Here is a 15,442-nt window from a genome sequence, read left to right as displayed (position 1 = left end):
TAGCTTCTGAAATTAACCAGCTTCTTCTATAGCTGGTTAAATTTCTTTAGAGCACACATTACATGAAAATAAGTTAGAAGTTTTATAGTTATTGTATTATTATTTATTCAAATGTAGGTTGGTGATTTTTTTTCTTTTTTCTTTTTATTTAATTTTTAAACTTTACACTATTGCATTGGTTTTGCCAAATATAGAAATGAATCCGCCACAGGTATACATGTGTTCTTCATCCTGAACCCTCCTCCCTCCTCCCTCCCCATACCATCCCTCTGCGTCGTCCCAGTGCACCAGCCCCAAGCATCCAGTATCGTGCATCGAACCTGGACTGGCGACTCATTCCATATATGATATTATACGCATTTCAATGCCATTCTCCCAAATCATCCCACCCTCTCCCTCTGCCACAGAGTCCAAAAGACTGTTCTATACATCAGTGTCTCTTTTGCTGTCTCGTATACAGGGCTATTGTTACCGTCTTTCTAAATTCCATATATATGCGTTAGTATACTGTATTGGTGTTTTTCTTTCTGGCTTACTTCACTCTGTATAATAGGCTCCAGTTTCATCCACCTCATTAGAACTGATTCAAATGTATTCTTTTTAATGTCTGAGTAATACTCTATTGTGTATATGTACCACAGCTTTCTTATCCATTCATCTGCTAATGGACATCTAGGTTGCTTCCATGTCCTGGCTATTATAAACAGTGCTGTGATGAACATTGGGGTACACGTGTCTCTTTCCCTTCTGGTTTCCTCAGTGTGTATGCCCAGCAGTGGGATTGCTGGATCATAGGGCAGTTCTATTTCCAGTTTTTTAAGGAATCTCCACTGTTCTCCATAGTGGCTGTACTAGTTTGAGTTCCCACCAACAGTGTAAGAGGGTTCCCTTTTCTGCACACCCTCTCCAGCATTTATTGCTTGTAGACTTTTGGATCGCAGCCATTCTGACTGGCGTGAAATGGTACCTCATAGTGGTTTTGATTTGCATTTCTCTGATAATGAGTGATGTTGAGCATCTTTTCATGTGTTTGTTAGCCATCTGTATGTCTTCTTTGGAGAAATGTCTATTTAGTTCTTTGGCCTATTTTTTGATTGGGTCATTTATTTTTCTGGAATTGAGCTGTAGGAGTTGCTTGTATATTTTTGAGATTAGTTGTTTGTCAGTTGCTTCATTTACTATTATTTTCTCCCATTCTGAAGGCTGTCTTTTCACCTTGCTTATAGTTTCCTTTGTTGTGCAGAAGTTTTTAAGTTTAATTAGGTCCCATTTGTTTATTTTTGCTTTTATTTCCAATATTCTGGGATGTGGGTCATAGAGGATCCTGCTGTGATGTATGTCGGAGAGTGTTTTGCCTATGTTCTCCTCTAGAAATTTTATAGTTTCTGGTCTTAAGTTTCGATCTTTAATCCATTTTGAGTTTATTTTTGTGTATGGTGTTAGAAAGTGCTGTAGTTTCATTCTTTTACAAGTGGTTGACCAGTTTTCCCAGCACCACTTGTTAAAGAGATTGTCTTTAATCCATTGTATATTTTTGCCTCCTTTGTCAAAGATAAGGTATCCATATGTGTGTGGATTTATCTCTGGGCTTTCTATTTCGTTCCATTGATCTATATTTCTGTCTTTGTGCATCTTCCAATTCCATCAAGGTAGAAAGACATCTTATCTTATGCTGGATGCAGCTAAACAAATTCACTCATTTAGTCCCAAACTTTGCACATCTGAGATATCTTTGAGAGATTTACTATAATCATGTTTTTGTTTATGTCATTCCTGGGGAAATCAGGTTTCCAAAACCTGGGCAGCACTACAGGAGGAGCCTGGTAGGCTGCAGTGCATGGGGTTGCAAAGAGTTGGACAAGACTGAACGACTTCACTTTGACTTTTTACTTTCATGCATCAGAGAAGGAAATGGCAACCCACTCCAATGTTCTTGCCTGGAGAACCCCAAGGATGGCAGAGCCTGGTGGACTGCCATCTGTGGGGTCACACAGAGTCGGACACAACTGGAGCGACTTAGCAGTAGTAGCAGCAGCTGCTACTACTGCTACTATGACAGCACTCCTCTCATAGTCCCTGCACTAAACTCTCTTTCCCTTCCCTGTTTTGTTTCAGATAAGACTTCTATCCCACACACCTGAGAAAAGGTTGAAAACCTACTGTGTAGGTGGCAGTTTCCAATAGAACCAAAAACTGATTTCACCTCCATAATTACTTTATATTTTTGTAAGAATTTTATTATTCACGTTCAAGTGAATTTTAAGGACTGTCCTTCAAGTGTATTAAGTACTGCCTCTCAAAGAACATTGCCATTAAATTATATTTACAACATTTTTAACGCTTTATATGTTTACATAATTAATTTTCCTTCATTTTAAAGTGGTATTTATATGACTTAATAGACCTTGAGAAATGCAAACAGATTAAAGTAAAATCATGGCCAATCATATTTTAAGCAACTTAAATTTCATTTAACCTGACTACTTATCTAAGATTAAATCTACTTCAAAATAATTATACAAGTAGTAGGACGTAGAAGCACATAGATAACTTATTAAATTCTGAACTTCTGTATCAAAACATGATGGTTATTAATTTTATGAATAATGATATGGTTACAATGTTGATACTCAAAAGAAAAATATCTGATTTCAGGTTGGATTTAAATTAAGAAGCAATGTTTTACACCAAAATTTCTTCTCAACACAAAAGTAGGGAAAACACCATGAGATACCACAGTTTAAGACACCATGCACTCCATTTTGAAAACAAAGATGGCAAGATTGTGCAGAAAATCAAGGCTTTTTCAGACTAACATAAGTGGGAGCAAGAATTTTGCAGAGAGCCTTGTTGCTGCTGCTACTGCTGCTAAGTTGCTCCAGTCGTGTCCAACTCTGTGCGACCCCACAGATGGCAGCCCACCAGGCTCTGCCATCCCTGGTGTTCTCCAGGCAAGAACACTGGAGTGGGTTGCCATTTCCTTCTCCAATGCATGAAAGTGAAAAGTCAAAGAGAAGTCGTTCAGTCTTGTCCAACTCTTTGCAGTTCCATGGACTGCAGGCTCCTCTGTCCATGGGATTTTCCAGACAAGAGTACTGGAGTGGGTTGCCATTGCCTGAGCCTTAGACACTTCAAACTTCTAATGGAAATCTCTTAATAATCACTGTGCTTAAAATGAATCGTGTACAAACTCATAAGTAGAAGGTGAAGATTTGCTGCTGTTCAGTGGATAAGTCATGTTCAACTCTTTGTGACTCCATGGACTGCATCACGCTAGACTTTTTTGTCCTCCACTGTCTCCTGGAGATTGCTAAAATTCATGTCCATTGAGTCAGTAATGATATCTAACAATCTCATCCTCTACCACCCTATTCTTTTGCCTTCAATCTCTCCCAGAATCAGGGTCTTTTCCAATGAGTTGGCTCTTCACATCAAGTGGCTATAATATTGGAGCTTAGCTTCAGCACCAGGACTTCCAATGAATATTCATGGTCGATTTCCTTTAGAATTGACTGGCTTGATCTCCCTGCAGTCCAAAGGACTCTCAGGAGTCTTCTCCAGCATCACAATTCAAAAGCATCGATTCAGTTCAAAAGCTCAGCCTTCTTCATGGTCCAACTCTTACATCTGTATATGACTACCGGAAAAACCATAGATTTGACTACTTGGACCTTGGTTGGCAAAGTGATATCTATGCCTTTTAATATGCTGTCAAGCTTTGTCATAGCTTTAATATGCTGTCAAAGCTTTGTCATAGCTTTGTCATAGCATTGCTTAAAAGAAGCAAGCATCTTTTAATTTCATGGGTGCAGTCAACATCCATAGTGATTTTGGACTCCAAGAAAATAAAATCTGTTACTGCTACCTCTTTTTCCTCATCTATTTGCAGTGAAGTGATGGGACTGGATGCCATGATCTTAGCTTGTTGAATGTTGAGTTTCAAGCCAGCTTTTTCACTGTCGTCTTTCAGTCTCATCAAGAGGCTCCTTTGTCCCTGTTCACTTTCTGCCATTAGAGTATTGTCATCTGCATATCTGAGTTTGTAGATTTTTCTCCTGGAAACCTTTATTCCAGCTTGCAATTCACACACCTTGGCATTTTTGCATGATGTATTCTGCATAGATGTTAAATAATTAGGGTGACATTATACAGCCTTGTCATACTTGTCTCCCAATTTTGATCCCATCAGTTATTCCACATCTGATTCTAACTGTTGCTTTCTCAGGAGACAGGTACTTCCATCTCTTTAAGAAATTACCACAGTTTGTTGTGATCCACACAGTCAAAGGCTCTAGTGTAATCAGTGAAGCAAAAGTAGATGTCTTCCTGGAATTCCCTTGCTTTCTCCATGATCCAATGAATATTGGCATTTTGACATCTGGTTCCTCTGCCTTTTCTAAATCAACTGTGCATGTCTGGAAGTTTTGGGTTCATGTACTGCTAAAGCGCAGCTTGAAGGATTTTGAGAATAAATTTGGTAGCATGTAAAATGAATGCAATTCTAGTATAATTGCAATAATAAACACACATTGAACTTTTATTAAACACCAGGCATCATATGCAGGGCTTTGCATTTATTACCTCAATATCTGCAACAACACTAAGAGTCAGTAATATGAAAAGTATTGGCTAAAATGTTTACTTAGGTTTTTCTGTACAAACTGTTGATGAACCAAATAGATCAAAAATAGAAATGGAAGTGTTTGAGTATTTGACAATATTGCAAGATGTTTTTAGTTGTCACATTTGAAAGGAGAGAGGAAATGGTTGCCCCTAATATCTAGTACATAAAGGCTAAAGATTCTGTTAAACAACCTACAAAGCAGACAACAGACTCCCCCAAAAATTGATCAGCTCAATATATCAATATTGCAGAACTTTGAAATCCTGACTTAGAGTGCAAATGAGAGGGTAATAAACATGTGGAAAGAGAAAAGGGAGTTGAAGGACCAAGATATCAGATTTAATGGTCCTTCAGACTGTGGCTAGATGTAGGCTAAATGCAGTTCAAAGCTAACTGACAAGAGTTGACACAATTTGGAGCAGAATAACCATCTAGCTGAAATATGAGTAATTCCCATACTAGAGAATTGTGGAAAAAATACACATAAGCCATTAAATTTGTGGCTGCTGTATCACACAGCAGTAGATAATAGAAATACTATCTTTTTATCCATATTTGGATGTATTTGCTTATTTGTCAAATAGTGTTTACATTCAAATGTAACTGTAAAAATTGTGACATATTAACACACTCAAATTGTTAATGGTAATAACAGTATAGTTTATACTACTTTCCTAAATTTGTGTCCATTCATTCCCATCAAAATGTTTGTTTTCTCTTTGAAGTTACAAGCAATTCCATTACTCTGATGAATTTCTTGCTGATAACATTTCTAATTCTTTTTCAAATATGATATTTTTGACATCGATCTCTCCTACTTTCTATTTGAGCAGCTTATTTTTTCAACTAAGCCCTAGACCTTATATTTAGTTCTTTTAAATCCCATGTTGCTTTATTCATCATATCATTACAAACTTTTTTATATGAAAATATTCTCTATATCTCTGATCTGCATCATTTGAAATTTGAAACTAAGATCATGCCATCTGGTCCCATCACTTCATGGAAAGTAGATGGGGAAACAGTGGAAACAGTGTCAGACTTTGTTTTTTGGGGCTCCAAAAATCACTGCAGATGGTGACTGCAGCCATGAAATTAAAAGACGCTTACTCCTTGGAAGGAAAGTTATGACCAACCTAGACAGCATATTCAAAAGCAGAGACATTATTTTGCCAACAAAGGTCCGTCTAGTCAAGGTTATGGTTTTTCCAGTGGTCATGTGTGGATGTGAGAGTTGGACTGTGAAGAAAGCTGAACGCTGAAGAATTGATGCTTTTGAACTGTGGTGTTGGATGAAACTCTTGAGAGTCCCTTGGACTGCAAGGAGATCCAACCAGTCCATTCTAAAGGAGATCAGCCCTGGGTGTTCTTTGGAAGGAATGATGCTGAGGCTGAAACTCCAGTACTTTGGCCACCTCATGCGAAGAGTTGACTCATTGGAAAAGACTCTGGTGCTGGGACGGATTGGGGGCCAGAGGAGAAGGGGATGACAGAGGATGAGATGGCTGGATGGCATCACCGACTCGATGGATGTGAGTCTGAGTGAACTCCTGGAGTTGGTGATGGACAGGGAGGCCTGGAGAGCTGCAATTCATGGGGTCGCAAAGGACACAACTGAGTGACTGAACTGAACTGAACTGACCTTCAGTTTAGTGTATAAACACTGAAGGAATCAGGGCTGTAAACCACACTGACTCATGCCCTTAAAAATGTGTGTTTCCTGAGCTGACATTTTGGAACATAACATGTGGTGGCCACATAAATTATAGAACATTATGATAAACTATGAATTTTTTTTAGGTACAGGTACAGAAACTTATAGAAATTAAATTTAGTGGTGAGGTTTCTAGAAAGATGTTGCCTTCTTTTGAATTAACCCAAAATAAACATATGCGCATGATATCATTAATATAAGCATGCTATGATGATCTTGAATTGATAAAATTACAGGTTTCTTTTATATATATATATATATATATATATGTATATCTAGATATTAGTTTTTTAAATATTAATTTATCTCTATATTGGAAACAGTATAAGGCAGAAGTTAAAAGAAGGGCCTTAGGTTTAAAATGACTGAATTTCCACCAACAGTGTACTGTTGGTGGGAATGCAAACTAGTACAGCCACTATGGAGAACAGTGTGGAGATTCCTTAAAAAACTGGAAATAGAACTGCCTTATGATCCAGCAATCCCACTGCTGGGCATACACACTGAGGAAACCAGAAGGGAAAGAGACACGTGTACCCCAATGTTCATCGCAACACTGTTTATAATAGCCAGGACATGGAAGCAACATAGATGTCCATCAGCAGATGAATGGATAAGAAAGCCGTGGTACATATACACAATGGAGTATTACTCAGCCATTAAAAAGAATACATTTGAATCAGTTCTAATGAGGTGGGTGAAACTGGAGCCTATTATACAGAGTGAAGTAAGCCAGAAGGAAAAACACCAATACAGTATACTAACGCATATATATGGAATTTAGAAAGATGGTAACGATAACCCTGTATACGAGACAGCAAAAGAGACACTGATGTATAGAACAGGCTTATGGACTCTGTGGGAGAGGGAGAGGGTGGGAAGATTTGGGAGAATGGCATTGAAACATGTGAAATGTCATGTATGAAACGAGATGCCAGTCCAGGTTCAATGCACGATGCTGGATGCTTGGGGCTGGTGCACTGGGACGACCCAGAGGGATGGTATGGGGAGGGAGGAGGGAGGAGGGTTCAGGATGGGGAACACATGAGAAATAAAGGAATAAAAAATTTAAAAAAAAAAGAAAAATAATAAAAACATATTTTTACTAATGAAAAAAAAATATAAAATGACTGAATTTTCTTTTTTTTTTAATTTAAAAAAAATTACTAAAGTATAGTAACACATTTAGAGGAGACTTGGAAAGTGCAGAACAAAGTTACCCATAGTTCGACTATATATTATGATTTTTCTTTTTTATGTTGTTATTGTGTTGTTCAGTCACCAACTCGTGTCCAACTCTTTGCGACCCCATGGACTGCAGCATGACATTCTTCCTTGTCCCTCACCATCTTCTGGAGTTTCCCCAAGTTCATGTCATCAGTGATGCCATCCAACCATCTCATCCTCTGTCGTCTGCTGCTCCTTCTTTCTTCAATCTTTCACAGCTTCATGGTCTTTTTCAATGAGTCAACTCTTCACATCAGGTAGCTAAAGTATTGGAGCTTCAGCTTCAGCATTATTCTTTCCAATGAGTATTCAGGGTTGATTTCCTTTAAGGTTGACTGGTTTGATCTCCTCGCTATCCAAGGTACTCTCAAAAGTCTCTAGCACTACAGTTTAAAAGCATAAATTTTTGAAGTAAATTGAAAATTTTAGTTGGAGTTTCAATTTCAAATATCAAAAAATTAATAGAACAAATAAACAGATAAATAGAAAGAATTTTAGACCTAAGAAGCACTATTAACCAATTTAACATACTTAAGATTTATATAATGTCCACACAACAGCAGGATACAAATTCCTGGGTACAAATTTATTCAAATTCCCATAAATTATAAATTATGAGACACTGGAACATATCCAAGGACATAAAACAAGATGAAAGAATTTCATGGTCTAAATATATTGAAATCATACATAATCTGTTTTCTTATCACTCTGAAATTATGTTAGAAATCAATATCAAAAGATATTTGAAAATAACTTATATATTTCAAGTGTAACATGACATTAACAAAGAGAGATCTTTAACTTAGCCACTGAAAGCCCCAATAAAGTTAAAAGACTGAAGAAAACACAGAGGGTGATTGTAGAGAAGCATTTAAATGAGAAATGTATATCAAAATGGGAGATTAATATAAAAGTTACTATACAAACCCCATGTATTTGGAAATTAATCATCTACTTTTAATTACAGGTGTATCTCAGAAGCCATAATGAGGAAAATAAGAAAATGTTTGTAACAGGATCAAGATAAAAGAGAAGTTATCAGAATTCACTGCATGCAGCTAAAGCTGCTCAGTGCAACCAAAATAATTTGTAAGCTTGAATAAGATATGAAAAAAAATGAACACTAGTATAAAATTTTGTGAAATGTGTGCAAAATTTGAACTTTAGTTAATAATAGTGTATTACACGGTAATTTCCTGTTGTGTTACACAATATTTTTTATATATTCTCAGAATTTGATTAGACATTTCAAAACTCATTCAATTTTTTTCAAAAATCACTAAAATAATAAGTTTTCTAAACTTTTGGCAATAATACATTAGAATAAATGGAAATATAGCAAAGTTTTGGGTGAATATAAGTTAGAAATTGAGCAATCTATTCATACTTAGCCAAATGAGTGGAACCAAATTGTCAAATCTTTAACCAAGCAAAAATGCATGTTTTCTAAAATATATATATTGTACATACTATACATATATACATATACTTGTATGTATATATATATATATATATATATACACACACACACAAAAGCTTTTCTACTACACCTGAAAAAGACTCAAGGAAGAACAACAGCAAAAAAGAGCCAGAGAAATTGGAAAACTAAATGAAATGGGAGCACTGAATATGAATTAGAAAAAATGAAACAAGCTAGATAAAAGTAAAACGTTGTTATATCATCCATTTGTTCTTACAAAATGACTGTTCATTAGAATCACATATGGAATTTTGGAGAAAAAAAAAAAAAAAACAATACCTGGACATTTGTATTTTTCAAAAAAATTTCCAAGCTAATTCTAATGTGTATCTGGATTTCAAAAAGTGATTATAGATTTTTCTATTAAATTATAGTTTCAGTGATAGAATTCTTTTTTTTTTTTTTTCTGTTGACCTATTATGATACAATGGTATTAAAACAAATAAGAGCCTCATCATAGCTTCATCCATCAGAGGATGGACAAAAGAAGCAACAAAATATATAATCCTGCAGCCATCAGAACAAAAACCACATCACAGAAAGTTAATTAAAATGAAAATGCAGAGAATTATGTTCCAGATGAGACAAGACAAAACTCCAGAAAAATAACTAAATGAATAGTAGATACACATTTTACAGAAAAAAATTTAGAATAATGATAGTGAAAATGATCCAGTGTCTTGGAAAAAAAGACTGGAGAAGATGCAACAAATGTTTATCAAGACCTGGAAGAAGTAAAGTATAAGCAGAGATTAACAATACACTAAAAGCAATTTATAGCACAGGAACTGAGGCAGAAGAACAACTAAATGACCAGGAAGATAGAATAATCGAAATCATTATTGTAAAACAAAATAGGAGATGAGAGGAAATCATTATTGTAAAACAGAAAGAGATGAGAGAAAGAAAGAACCTGAGAAGCGTTTGAAGACATAATAGCTTAAAACACCCCTAATATGGGAAAGAAAATACTCATCCAAGTCCAGGAAGGGCAAAGGGTCCCAAGCATTATAAACTCAAGGAGGAACATACTGAGATACAAAGTAATCAAACTGACAGAAATCAGACAAAGACAAAATATTAAAATCATCAAGGGAAAATGACAAATAGCATACAAGGGAATTCCCATAACATTATCAGCTGATTTCTCAATAGAAACTCTACAAACCAGAAGGATATAGCATGTATATTTAAAGTGATTAAAGGGACGAACCTACAGCCAAGAAAAATCTACCCAACAAGACTCTTATTCAGATTTGATGGAGAAATCAAAAGCTTTCTAGACAAACAGAGGTTAAGGGAATCCAGCACCATCAAACCAGTATTAAAACACATGATAAAGGAACTTATCCAGGCAAAAATCACAAAAGAAGGTAAAGACCTACACAAAATAAACCCAGAAAAATTAAGAAAATGATAATATGATCATACATATTGGTAATTACCTTAAAAGTAAATGGATTAAATACACCAATCAAAAGAAATAGACTGGATGGGTGGATAAAAACATATCCAAAGTTGCATGTAATTATTTTATATTATTAGGTTAATCATGTTTCCATTATGGTTTGCAAATGTAATTATTTTTTATTTTTGTCTGGCTATTCATTGTGAAAACTGAGAACATCTTTCACAATTGTGATTATGTAACAAAAAATACTTGAAGTCAACCCTGAATTCAACTGGAAAGACTGATGCTGAAGCTGAAGCCTCAGTGTTTTAGTTAGCTGATGCAAACAGCTGACTCATTGGAAAAGACTCTGCTGCTTGGAAAGATGGAAGGCAGAAGGAGAAGAGGGCATCAAAGGATTAGATGGTTGGATGGCATCACTGATGCAATGGACATGAACTTTGGCAAACTCTAGGAGATGGTGAGAGACAGGGAAGCCTGGCATGCTGTGGCCCATGGGGTCACAGAGTTGTACATGACTGAGTGACTGAACAACAGCAACTAAAATTACAGGTTTCTGCAAGTTTTAGTAAGTTGTGATGATTTTTTAATAATGAAACAAGTTGATTTAAAGTTGAGTCACATAGTATTCTCTATTAATTCATGTAAATTCAGTTTTACTTGCTTTATATACAAGGACAAAGGAGAGATAAACTATAATTTAGTATCACATGATTTTATCCAGTATTGCACTAACTGAATGTACACTTCAACATCTACTTGGACTTGGGAGACAAAGATTGACTCAGGATAACCTTCAGTTTGGGATCTCCCTGGCGACTCAGATGATAAAGAATCTGCTGCAATGGGGGATACCCAGGTTCGATCCCTGGGTCAGGAAGATACCCTGGAGAAGGAAATGGCAACACACTCCAGTATTCTTCCCTGGAAAATTCCATGGACAGAGGAACATGGCAGGCTACAGTTCATGGGGTTGCAAAGAGTCAGACATGACTGAGCATACACACATACACTTGAGGAGGAGGAAATTTAAGCTCAGGTTCTGCTGCTTCTGATAGTGTAGACTTGTACTTGAGTGTGATTATAACATTTAAAGATACACATAGTTTTACTATAATTTCATTTATAAATACAACACAACTACAATTTATACTGTTTATATAATGGTTATAAGATGATGTTGTGAAAGTGCTGCACTCAATATGCCAGCAAATTTGGAAAACTCAGCAGTGGCCACAGGACTGGAAAAGGTCAGTTTTCATTCCAATCCCAAAGAAAGGCAATGCCAAAGAATGCTCAAATTACCACACAATTGCCCTCATCTCACACGCTTGTAAAGTAATGCTCAAAATTCTCCAAGCCAGGCTTCAGCAATACATGAACCATGAACTTTCAGATGTTCAAGCTGGTTTTAGAAAAGGCAGAGGAACCAGAGATCAAATTGCCAACATCCGCTGGATCATCAAAAAAGCAAGAGAGTTCCAGAAAAACATCTATTTCTGCTTTATTGACTATGCCAAAGCCTTTGACTATGTGAATCACAAGCAACTGTGGAAAATTCTGAAAGAGATGGGAATACCAGACCACCTGACCTGCCTCTTGAGAAACCTATATGCAGGTCAGGAAGCAACAGTTAGAACTGGACATGGAACAATGGACTGGTTCTAAATAGGAAAAGAAGCACATCAAGTCTGTATTTTGTCACCCTGCTTATTTAACTTATATGCAGAGTACATCATGAGCAACTCTGGGCTGGAAGAAGCACAAGCTGTAATCAAGATTGCTGGGAGAAATATCAATAACTTCAGATATGCAGATGACACCACCCTTATGGCAGAAAGTGAAGAGGAACTAAAAAACCTCTTGATGAAAGTGAAAGTGGAGAGTGAAAAAGTTGGCTTAAAGTTCAACATTCAGAAAACGAAGATCATGGCATCTGGTCTCATCACTTCATGCGAAATAGATGGGGAAACAGTGGAAACAGTGTCACACTTTATTTTGGGGGGGCTCCAAAATCTCCAAAATCACTGCAGATGGTGATTGTAGCCATGAAATTAAAAAACGCTTACTCCTTGGAAGGAAAGTTATGACCAACCTAGATAGCATATTGAAAAGCAGGGATATTACTTTCCCAACAAAGGTCTGTCTAGTCAAGGCTATGGTTTTTCCTGTGGTCATGTATGGATGTGAGAGTTGGACTGTGAAGAAGTCTGAGCACCAAAGATTTGATGCTTTTGAACTGTGGTGTTGGAGAAGACTCGTGAGAGTCCCTTGTACTGCAAGGAGGTCCAATGTTTCCTTTCTAAAGGACATCAGTCCTGGGTGCTCATTTGAAGGACTGATGCTAAAGCTGAAACCCCAATACTTTGGCCACGTTATGTGAAGAGTTGACTTATTGGAAAAGACCCTGATGCTGGGAGGGATTTGGGGCAGGAGGAGAAGGGGAGGACAAAGGATGAGATGGCTGGATGGCATGACCAACTTGATGGACATGAGTTTGGGTAAACTCTGGGAGTTGGTGATGAACATGATGGAGGCCTGGAGTGCTGCAATTCACGGGGTCGCAAAGAGTCGAACAACTGAGCGATTGAACTAACTATATAATGGTTTAACTAAAGAAAGTGGTTTCAAGACAGTAGGTGAGATGCTGTATTTAACCTCAATGAGACCTAACATGCCTATTTTCTACAGTATTTTCAAGGATAATTTTGAATGTCTTTGTTGTTGTTGTTGTTAATTTTAAGTTATTTTCTATTATGACACTTTTTTGTCACCCCACTGTACAATGCATTTGCTGGTACTCTTTTGGTTATTTAATCACCTTGATATATTGATTCAGTGAGTCATTGAACCAACATTTTTAACGTTTGCTATTTCACTTTAACTTTTCTTATGCTAATTCAGGAAATACAGCCTCAAGGATCTCAGTTTTCTTAAATGGAATCCCACATTGTCTGCCTGTTCAATTGATTTGCAGTATAAGAGGAAGGATATATACTCAAGTCTGGGAGAAACAAATAAGAGATGACAAAGCTTTGTGATTGTACATGTTTATGCTGTTTTGAGTTAAAACATTCTGAGAACATGATCATGCTATTGTTATTGTCAGTCTATCATTTCCTTTTCTTTGTTTCCTTTTACTTACACATCTATAAAATTCTTTTTCTTAATTAATTAATTTATTATAATTGGAGGCTTATACTTTGCAATATTGTAGTGGTTTTAATTGTAAATTTAAATGTAAAATATTTCAAATACACATACAGAAATTGGAATAATATTATGGGTACTCATATACCCTCTTGCTGTTGTTATTGTTCACTCACTAACAGTTCATTCACTGACTCTCTGCAGCCCCATGGACTGCAGCATGCAAGGCCTCCCTGTCCCTCACCATCCCCCTGACTTACCAAGTTCATGTTCAGTGAATCAGTAATGCCATATAACCATGTCCCCCTCTGTTGCCCTCTTCTTCTTCTGCCTTCACTGTTTCCCAGCATCAGGATCTTTTTCAGTGAGTTGGCTGTTCATATCAGGTGGACAAAAATACTGGAGCTTCAGCTTTAGAATCAGTTCTTCCAATGAGTATTCAGGATTGATTTCCTTTAAGAGTGACTGGTTTGATCTTTGTGCAGCCCAAGGGACTCTCAAGAGTCTTCTCCATCACCACAGTTAAAAAAACATCAATTATTCAGTGTCTGTCTTCTTTCTGGTCCCACTCTCACATCCATACTTGACTACTGGAAAGGCCGTAGTTCTGACTACATCTACCTTTATAGGCAAAGTGATGTCTTTGCTTTTTAATACACTGTTTACGTTTGTCATAGCTTTCTTTCTAAGAAGCAATCATCTTCTAATTTCATGGCTACAGTCACCATTCTCAGTGATTTTAGAGCCCAAGAAGAGAAAACCTGTGATTGCTTCTACCTTTCTCCCCACTTCTGTTTGCCATGATGTGATGGGACCAGATGCCATGATCTTAGTTTGTTTGTTTGTTTGTTTTTTAATTTAAACTTATTTATTTTAATTAGAGGCTAATTACTTTACAATATTGTATTGGTTTTGCCATACATCAACATGAATCCACCACGGGTATTGAGTTTTAAACTGGCCTTTTTACCCTCTTCTTTCAATCTCATCAAGAGGCTCTGTAGTATCTCTTCACTTTCTCCCATTAGAGTGGTATTATCTGCATATCTGAGGTTATTTATATTTTTCCTGGCAATCTTGATTCCAGCTTGTGCTTCATCTGGCCTGACATTTCACATGACGTACTCTTCATATAAGTTAAATAAGCACAGTAACAATATGCAGCATTCTCATACTCCTTTGTCAATTTTGAACTTGTCAGTTGTTCCATAAATGTTCTAACTGTTATTTCATAACACATAAAGGTTTCTCAGGAGACAGGAAAGATGATCTGGTATTCCCATCTCTTTAAGAATTTTCTGCAGTTTGTCATGATCCACAATGTCAAAGGCTTTAGCATAGTCAATGAAACAGAAGTAGCTGTTTTTCTGGAATTCCCTTGCTTTCTCTATAATCTTGCAAATGTTGGCAATTTGATCTCTGGTTCCTGTGCCTTTTCTTAATCCAGCTTGTACATCTGGAAGTTCTCTATTCAAGTATTGCTGAAGCCTAACTTGAAGAATTTTGAGAATAACTTTAACTTGGGAAGCGAGTGCAATTACCTGGTAGTTTGAACATTCTTTAGTACTGCCCTTCTTCAGAATTGTGATGAAGACTGACTTTTCCAGTCCTGTGGCCACTGCTGAATTTTCCAAATTTGCTGACATATTTAATGAAGCACTTTAACACCATCTTTTAGAATTTGAAAGAGCCCAGCTGGAATTCCATCACCTCCACTAGTTTTGTTCATAGTAATGCTTCTTAAGGCCCACTTGACTTCACACTCCAGGATGTCTGAATCCAGGGTAGTGACCACACCATCGTGGTTATCCAGGTCATTAAGACCTATTTGGC

This window comes from Bos taurus, chromosome 19 (assembly GCF_002263795.3).
Source record: "Bos taurus isolate L1 Dominette 01449 registration number 42190680 breed Hereford chromosome 19, ARS-UCD2.0, whole genome shotgun sequence".
In the NCBI taxonomy this organism is placed as follows: Eukaryota; Metazoa; Chordata; class Mammalia; order Artiodactyla; family Bovidae; genus Bos; species Bos taurus.
This window is presented reverse-complemented; position numbering follows the sequence as displayed.